The sequence below is a fragment of the Eretmochelys imbricata genome, chromosome 3, assembly GCF_965152235.1.
Source record: "Eretmochelys imbricata isolate rEreImb1 chromosome 3, rEreImb1.hap1, whole genome shotgun sequence".
Lineage (NCBI taxonomy): Eukaryota > Metazoa > Chordata > Testudines > Cheloniidae > Eretmochelys > Eretmochelys imbricata.
In genome coordinates, this window is record NC_135574.1 from 114,675,443 (window position 1) to 114,685,466 (window position 10,024).

Consider the following 10,024-nt stretch of genomic DNA (forward strand, 5'->3'; position numbering starts at 1 on the left):
GAATGGATTTTTGTTTAAAAGATTAGTTTTACTTTTCTTCATTTTTACCATCTTTCCCCTCACCCCCTTGCTACTCTCTGTAACAGCACTCAAAAGTGCTTAGCCCAGAACTCTGTTCAAAACAAAAAAAAAAACAACACACATTTAATTATCTGCTAAAATTTCTCTGAAAGTCTGTCTTTTTTTTTTTTTCTTTTTCCCCTTGAAGGTTTTAACTGTAGTTGAATATCAATTCAATCCCAAAATTGGGAAACTATTCTGAGTTAAGAGCAGGTCTTTAGTAACTTGTACTACAGGCAGATGATGCTTCAGTAAAAAATTTAACCTAGGACACCTTAACCCTAAAGAACAACCTAATGCTCAGAACCTTTGAATCCCTTCTTTCAGCTCACTCATATTTTAACAGAAGTTAGTCATACATGTGAGACTCGAGGCTTCATATAAATGTTTCTCCAAGACACTTTGATACTGAACTTAAAATGAATTAGGATCTTCACTCTTTACCTGACATAATGCACATGCATGCACACACACTGTGTATGTTTAACGGTGAAAGGAGAGGCTGGAATAATTAACAGACGTGACTCTGGGGATGCACAGAAAAAAGCAGTGTCTTTTAGCTGTCTAAAAAAAGTCAATATTCTCCTACAAAGAACATGGCAGGAAGGGCCTTATTTTTGGCCCAATTATAAATGACGCCAATCTGCATTGTCACCAGTGCAACTTGCCAGAGTACTCCCATGAGTACAGAATATAAAGATTTTTCTTAACTCACAGAAAAATATATAAAAGTTTAAAGTTGAGAAATGTGATATCAAACAATCCAGTCTCTTTCCTCAGTGGCAGCTTTCCCCCTTATCTTTGGGCATGAATTACAAAAGTAATTCTGACAATAGCTGTCAGTTCCCAGAGGTTATGTTGCTTGCTTTATTTGTGCTTTTTATAACACCATGCAAATGTGAAATCGGTTAAGTTTGTACAAAATTATATACCTATGTATGTTAAGCCATATTGCAATAACTGCAACAGGTAAAACAATAACAATAGCATGACCTGTGTAATCCTGAGTCTAACATTTGTAGTTCCAAAGCTGTTAATAATATGTAAAGTTATTTCTTGTCTAAACATCATTTAAAGAAAGCTAGCTTTTATCAAAATGTAAATTGTCTGTTGGTAGAAGCTGAGAAGCAAGTGCTTAAATCTTGCTTGTTTTTTATATTAATCCTGGGTCTAGCTAAGCAATGCAACAAATGTTAACTGTATAACCAATGTTTCTTCTTGTAACAGACATCTATAAAATATGGCACCATTAAGACCTTCCTAATGATGCAAGGAACATATCTCTACATCCAGATACTACTTTGTTCCAGCGTATTGCTTTGGCCCCTGAAATACTCAGGCTGCAACCTGTAGCTTGTGCTTAAACTCCAAGCTTGCAGCTTCCTCTAATCCAATGTAATGGGTTAAAAAAAATGTTGATTTTCTATTTTCTGTTTTTAAGGTAGATTTTCACTGACTAAATAAAGTACAACCACAAGTTCATTCTAATGTGTGTACATGTTTTGTAGTTTCAACTTACTTCTTGCAAATGGTTTCCCTGTTTATTGATAAATCTCCAGACAAGAGAATGAGTTTTGCTTCTTGACAACTGCCAGTGTTGATTGACATCTTCTCATTCAGCTTTAGATCTGAATTAAAAAAAAGTAATTACATGATTACACTGAAGCTTCAATTGTGTGATTGTATGTATTAAGTTATTTGAGAGGATTTTCAAGAACAATTTCCAGATTGAATTCGGGATCGGTGACTGTATTCAGTGATCAGGAAAGGCTATGGAATGAATTGTACACTTTCCTTGTGTAGCTACTGAATTCAGGCAAAAGTAAGGCATCAATGTGACTAAAATTCCAGCATAATACTGACATTGAATTGCCACAGCAAATATGCAAAGCTCTCTGCACTGGCCCTCTGCTCAGAATTTTCAAACCCTTTCCAATAGCAAAGGGGTAACTCAACTTCTTCCTTCAGAGGATACAAATAAAATATAAATAAAATAAAAATTACATAAAAGATTTAAACCCAAACATTAAAAATTGGGGCTATCAAATTATAGAAGATAACTTGTTGGGGAAAAAATACTTTGACTCCTGTCTCTCCTTCAGCCTATCCTAGCAGCACTGATTTCAAAAGGAAATTATAATTGCATCTGTAGGGAAGGCAGAATTGGGCCCTACATTGCAAGGGCCTCCCTTTTTATAGCACAGCAAGGTTTGCGTCCTCCCAGTAAGTCTTACGTTGACATTAGTTTGTAGCCTCTCCCTCTCAATTCAGCTTTGAAACCCAGAGTAAAACAACATTGCTATTGTGGAGTTTTACAGATTGGTTTGTGTGTTTTTCTTTTAAACTGAGATCATTTAATTTTAAAAAAAATCAGTGTTGGCCAGGATGTGGTGGTTACTTGGTTAATAAACTCTGCCTTTGGCCCTGCTATTTCTGCTGGTTGTACATGTCCTTTTGTGGCCCTTATTACCACAGTGTCTGAGCCCCTGGCCAGGAAACAGTTATTACCTTATCAATAGCAAGTATCCTAATTATTAAACGGAAGTGCTCAGTAAATGGGATGCTATTAGACTGGCTCCTTGCATCAATTTTTCTCAAAGGCCAATGTTGCCAGTTTCTAGCATAATAGGCCGTGAACAGACACCATGTTACCTTAATAAGATGTTGCTCTTTGATGATGGTGAGTGGAGCTACATCACTTCACACCAGCTGAGAATTTGAGCTAATGCTGTCTTTACCTTAGCTGATATATATACTATAAAACATCAATTCCTACTGCCCATATGAACTAATGTATAAAATAGACTATATAGATTAAAGATATACTAAGCAAAAAGGCAAAGCTGGATTTAAATATAACCTGAACATAAGGAAAATCCTGCTCCTGTGGCTCTGAAGACTCCTTTGGGAACAGAACCACCACGGTGACACCTCATAGGGTGGGAGCAGGACTTTGGAGTGACAGAAATGGGATGGAATTCAATAGTTTATATTATTTATATAATTCAATGGAAAACAAAGCACACGGTCATGCACTTAGAGTCCAATAATAGTTTCTTTGAGCTCCGGGGGTGTGTCAGTTGGAAGCAGTGGAGGAGGAGAGAAAGACCTTGGTCTGTTGGTCAATCACAGGATGCCAAGCCACCAGTGTGATGCAGCTGCAAAAAGGCAAATGTGCTCCTAGGCTTTATCAGGTGAGGCATTTCCTGCAGAGCTAGAGAAGTATAATGCCATTGTACAAGGCACTGGTGGTGCCAAATTCTGATTTGGAATACTATATACAATTCTGGTCACTTGTGTTAAGAAAAGATGAATTGCAGTAGGAATAGGTACAGAGAAGAGCTGCTGGGATGATCAAGGGAATGGAGGGCCTGTCTTAAGAAAATGGAATAGCTTGTCTTGTTTGGGTAGCAAAAAAGGCTGAGGAGATATGATTTCTCACTATAAATACATCAGAATAGTAAATGGGTGGGGGGAGGGGGAGAGGTATTAACCTAAAGGCCAATGTTGACACACGAACAAATGGATATAAACTGGCCATGCCTGAAAAGAAGGTCTCTAACCATCAGAGTGAGGGTCTACAGTAGCCTCTACATAGGCATTGTGGGGATGAACAACCTCGTTTTAAGAAAGAACAGGAAAAATTTATAAGTGAAAGTGTATGATAGGTTGCTTTTAATGGAGGGGGTGCAGGGCTCACCAGTACTGGGGCTCACTTCCAGTTTATGCTTTATATTCCTAAAAGCTCATGCTTCAGAGCTTCAACCAGGCTTGTAGGGGTCAGGAAGGAATTCCCCCCCCCCCCAACCATGTATTCTGGAATTATTTTTTGTCTCCGTCTTCTGAAGCATCAGAGATGGCTATGGCTGTAGATAGGATACTGGAGTAGACCAGGGATTTGAGGTGGCACCAAACATTCTCTCTGAGATGTGTAGCTCTCTGGTTCTTGCTCACATGCTCAGGGTCTAATTGATTCTCTAATGTGGGCATGGGAAGGAATTTCCCTCCAGGTCAGATTGACAGGCCCAAGTCTATGATAGTAAGTGGTGAGCAACTTAACTATAGGCCTCACTACCTTTATGACCTATAACATTTATAGCAGCTTTCAGCTGAAGATCGCAAAGCCCCAGCTGATACTGGCAAGGAGGCTTCTGCTGTTGGTATTGTTGGAGTGTGCTGGACCTGATTCGCCATCCCACACTTGCACCTGCACCTTGCAGAGTCAGTCCCATCTGTGCAAAGTGAATACAAAACATGAGCAGATCTGTATGATAGTATTTCTTACCCCTATTCCCCAAGTCAAGGCAGTGGAGTATAGCCCACTCCCCACCTCCTCCCAAAGTCTGAAAGGTTGCTTTTAGCTGAGTTGGGCTTTAGACTTCACTACTTTTCAGTCCAGGAGAGCAAGAATCTAGTGATCTGCAGGACAAGATAAACGTACATTTAGCATTTCATTAATTTTTTGTTTGTATTTTAATCCCTGGAATTAAAGTTATTACTATCCATGGTTACAGGCACGGTAGAAATTAGCAAAATAACAGCTCTGAACCAGTTTATTAGCGTCGGTGCCATTATGCAGAAAGACACAGAGTACAGAGTATAATATTTATTTGTTGTTTGAATCCCTCTCTCCACCAGCATAGTATTTAGTCTTTAAGTGGATCAGCTTCTGTACCAAATGACTGAAGGATAGCTAATGTGACATCAATTTTTAAAAAGGGCTCCAGAGGTGATCCCAGCAACAACAGGCCAGGAAGCCAGACTTCAGTGCCAGGCAAACTGGTTGAAACTATAGTAAAGAACAAAATTGTCAGACACATCAATTAACATAATTTGCTGGGGAAGAGTTAACATGGTTTTTGTAAAGGGAAATCATGCCTCACCAATCCATTAGAATTATTTCGTGGCGGGGGGGATATAGTATACTTAGATTTTCAGAAAGCCTTGGACAAGGTCCCTCACCAAAGGCTCTTAAGCAAAGTAAGCTGTCATGGAATAAGAGGGAAGGTCCTTTCATGGATTGGTAATTGGTTAAAAGATAGGAAACAAAGAGTAGGAATAAATTTTCAGTTCTCAGAATGGAGAGAGGTAAATAGTGGTGTCCCCCAAAGGTCTGTACTGGGCCCGGTCCTATTCAACGTATTCATAAATGATCTGGAAAAAGGGGTAAACAGTGAAGTGGCAAAACTTGCAGATGATACAAAACTACTCAAGATAGTTAAGTCCCAGGCTGCGAAGAGCTACAAAGGGATCTCTCAAAACTGGGTGACGGGGCAACAAAATGGCAGATGAAATTCAATGTTGATAAATGCAAAGTAATGCACATTGGAAAACATAATCCTAACTATACGTGTAAAATGATGGGTCTAAATTAGCTGTTACCACTCAAGAAAGAGATCTTGGAGTCATTGTGGATAGTTCTCTGAAAACATCCACTCAATGTGCAGCGGGAGTTAAAAAAGCGAACAAAATGTTGGGAAGCATTAAGAAAGGGATAAATAATAAGACAGAAAATATATTGCCTCTAACTAAATCCATGGTACTCCCACACCTTGAATACTGCGTTCAGATGTGGTCACCCCATCTCAAAAAAGACATTGGAATTGGAAAAGGTTCAGAAAAGGGCAACAAAAATGATTAGGGGTATGGAATGGCTTCCATATGAGGCGACATTAATAAGACTAAGGCTTTTCATCTTGGAAAAGAGACTACTCAGAGGACTATAAAATCATGACGGGTGTGGAGAAAGTAAATAAGGAAGTGTTATTTACTCCTCATAACACATGAACTAGGGGTCACCAAATGAAATTAATAGACAGCAGGTTTAAAACAAACAGAAGGAAGTATTTCTTCTCACAATGCCCAGTCACCTGTGGAACTCTGCCAGCCGATGTTGTGAAGGCCAAGACTATAAGAGGGTTCAAAAAAGAACTGGATAAGTTCACGGAGGATAGGTTCATCGATGGCTATTAGCCAGGATGGGCAGGGATGGTGGCCCTAGCCTCTGTTTGGCAGAAGCTAGGAATTGGGTGACGGGATAGATCACTTGATGATTAGCTGTTCTTCTTCAAGTGATTGCTCATGTGTATTCCACACTAGGTGTGCGTACTCGCCACGCGCACCGGTGCCAGAAGTTTTTCCCCTAGCAGTACCTGTGGGGGGGGAGCACCCCCCCAACCCCTGGAGTGGTGCCTGCCTGGCGCGGTATAAGAGGAGCTGTGCACTCCCCCCACCTTCAGTTCCTTCTTGCCGCCAGTGAAGGTGCGTCAGAACTGCTCTGCTTCAGCTTTGCTGTAGCTTATCCCCAGAACTGTTCGTTCGTTCAGCGTTAGTACCTGTAGTTAGTTAGCTGTTTAGTTAGTTTAGTTACTCAGTGAGCCCAGGCCAGGGCATGCCCCGCGACACAGGGTTTAAGTCGTGCGGCTCTTGTAGGTGCTCTATGCCAAGAAGAGACCCATATCAGCAAAAGGTGCACGACTTGCAAGTCATTTAAGCCTTGGACCAAAAGAGAAAGGGACACTAGGCTCCGGGCCATCCTGATGGAGTTGGCGCTGACCCCGACTCCACCACGCTGCTCCGAACCAGTACCCAGCACCGCGGCATCGGTACGCAGCGACCCTCCAGTGCCATCGACCAGTCATAACTGGTCCCCATCCACAGGGCACGCCAAGAGGGCCAGAAAGACTCCCTCTTCGCAGCGGCACCAAGGGAAGTCTGGGACAAAGGCTAGGTCCATGTTGGGCAGTCCTCAATCCCCACCAAGCCCCAGGCCTCCGACTCACGTTGAGCGGAGTAGCCCAGCCCCTTTGGAACAGGCCTCTCTGGATGTCCAGATGCTGTCCACGCCTGAAGCCCTCTAGGTGGCCTGGGATGTTATGTCCATGCCGGTGCCCAGAGCGCTGCTGATGTCAGCCCCAACTCCAGAGGCAAGCCACCGCTGGAATCTCCGCAGTCGCCTCTGGCCTGGTACCGGTCTCGGACAAGGGAACATTTCCGATGCCAGTCACCTCCCAGAGACTGTTTAGGGCAGAGTCCATGTGGATCGCCTCAACGCCGACCAGACTGTCTGGCTGGGTTCCGTCTGACTGGGACTCTCGGCACTGCTCATCCTCAAGGAGCGAATATTGACGGGACCACGGCAGGTATCGCCAACAGTCCTCATCTCACATGGGGTACCGCAGTCAGTCACGGTACGGTCGTCGACACCATTCCTGCTTGGACTCCCGCTCCAAGTCGCCGCCAAGACATCGCAGCCCCGGGCATCAATCGCTGGTGTTTCGCCATCACGGGTCCGCCCTCCGAGGCCGTTCACGGACCTGCTGTTACCATCAGTGCTGGTCCTCCACGTCAAGATTGCAGTCCTGTGGCCAACGTAGATCCCAGCACTGCTGCTCCTCCCGGTCCAGAGACAGCAGCAAATCTTATGCCAGCCCAGCCTTCATTCATAGCCATCCTTCGATGGGTCAGGCCACCCAACCCAAACAGCCGGCCCCGCCACTGCCACAGCAGCTGCAGTTGCACCGAACGTCATGGTTGGCCCAATGGTACCAGTGGGCACCGTGGCCTCTGGCGCAGTCCCTAGTGGGAGCTTGCTCAGTGGCTGGAGCTTTGGAGGCACCGTCGGCCTCCCTCACCAGACCCCTAAGAAAGTAGTCTCTGGGACATTCGTCCTCAGCACCGATACCCAGAGTACTGCACCGGCCTCCTCACCCTGCCCGGAGGATGCGATTGCTGCTCCGCCCCCCCTACTCCCCCCCGCCCTGCAAGAGGACTTCAGGGCCCATCAAGAACTCTTAAAAAGGGTGGCAGCAAGCTTCCACCTCCAGGAAGAGGAGATGGAGGAGCCTTCAGACCCTCAGACTCCCTGTTTAACGCGCTGTCCCCATCGGCACCGGTAGGGTGGCCTTGCCCCTCCATGAAGGGGTGGCTAAGATTTCAAATGCCCTGTGGCAAACACCGGCCTCGTTGGCCCTCATCTCTAAGAAGGTGGAATGCAAGTACTTTGTACCTACTAAGAGGCATGAGCACTTGTATACCCACCCAGTGCCCAACTCCCTGGTGGTTGAGTTAGTCAACCACAGGGAACGGCAGCCCCGACCCCAAAGAATAAAGACTCTCAGAGACTGGACTCTTTCGGAAGGAAAATTTTGTCGTCTTCGAGCTTCCAGTTATGAGTGGCAAACCATCAGGCTCTCCTGGGCTGGTATGAATTCAATCTGTAGGGCTCCCTGCCCAAGTTTGAGGACTCCCTCCAGGAGCATGGTAGGAAGGAGTTCAAGGCACTAGTGAAGGAAGGGGCAGCGGCCGCTGGAGCGTCCCTGCAGGCAGCCTTCGATGCTGCGGATAAGGCCGCACGATCCATAGCCTCTGCAGTGTCCATGAGACGGGTGTCATGGCTCCTGCTCTCTGGGCTGTCCAGCGAGGCGCAGTCTTCCATGCAGGATCTCCCGTTTGACGGGAAAGCTCTGTTTGCGGCAGAAATAGATACAAGGCTGCATGGAATGAAAGACTCCCATACGACGCTCCAGACTCTGGGCCTCCAAGTCCCAGCTCCGACAAAACCTAAGTTGAAGACTCCTGCCCAGGCCGTCCTTTCGAAGTACGAGGCCATCCATAAGAAGCAGCGGGACTATAAGAGATGCCCTTGGAGGCAATCTCGGCCTGCCCGTCAGCCTGGGTCCTCCAAGGGCAAGCAGGCAGGGAAAAGGCGCTTTTGATGGGATGCTCGGGGGCACCCCACCAGTCTTCATCAGGGATCCACCCCCAATAAAGCTCCCCTTCTCCAACCAGTTGTGTGCTTTCCTCCTGGAATGGTCACAGCTAACTTCAGGCTGATGGGTCCTCAACACCATCTCCTGGGGTTACACCCTCCAGTTTACTTCCTCCCTGCCCAAACTCCCAGCACCCCTGTCCCTCTTGGGGGACCCCTTGCACAAAGCTCTGCTCGAGCAGGACATGGGGCGGCTCCTAGGACGAGGAGCGATAGAGGCGGTGCCCGAGGAGTTCATGGGCAAGGGGTATTACTCCCGTTATTTCCTTATCCCGAAGGCCAAAGGGAGGCTCAGGCCCATCCTGGACCTGCGAGGCCTGAACCACTACATGGTGAAACTCAAGTTCCGCATGGTTTCCCTGGCCTCCATCATCCCCTCCCTGGATCCCGGGGACTGGTGGAAGTACGCTGCCCTCGATCTACAGGACGCGTACTTCCACATCCACATATTTGAGGGGCACAGGCACTTCTGCCATTTCATGGTGGGTCAAAATCACTACCAATTCACGGTCCTCCCATTTGGCCTGTCCACTGCCCCCGGGGTGTTTACAAAATGCATGTCAGTGATTGCAGCCTACCACAGACGGCAGGGGGGTCCAGATATTTCCCTATCTGGATGATTGGCTTGTCAAGGGCACCTCCTGGTCGCAGGTGAGGGATCATGTGGTGCTCCTCCTGTCCACGTGCACCGCCTTGGGCCTGTTGGTAAACAACACCAAGTTTATGTTAGTCCCAGCCCAATGCATAGAGTTTATCGGGGCGCTCCTGGATGCAATGTCGGCCAGGGCCTCTCTCCTGCCAGACAGATTCGAGACCCTGAAAGCCAGGGTTTGCCTGCAGCTCTTGGGTCACATGTTGGCGTGCACATACGTGGTCCGTCACGCCAGACTCAGGATGAGGCCCCTCCAGCTCTGGTTGGCCTCAAAGTTCTCCCAGACCACGGACAGGATGGACAAGGTCTTCACCATGCCAGACTCTGTGATCACCTCCCTATAGTGGTGGTCCACCCCAAACAGTATACCTCAAGGGGTCCCGTTCAGGAACAGGGCCCCATCGTTGGAGCTGGTGTCCGATGCAGCGGACCTGGGTTGGGGGCCCATGTGGGGAACTTTCAGACCCAAGGCCTGTGGTCAGCTCAAGACCTGACCCTACATAAAAACATCAAGGAGCTCAGGGCAGTGCGGCTGACATGTA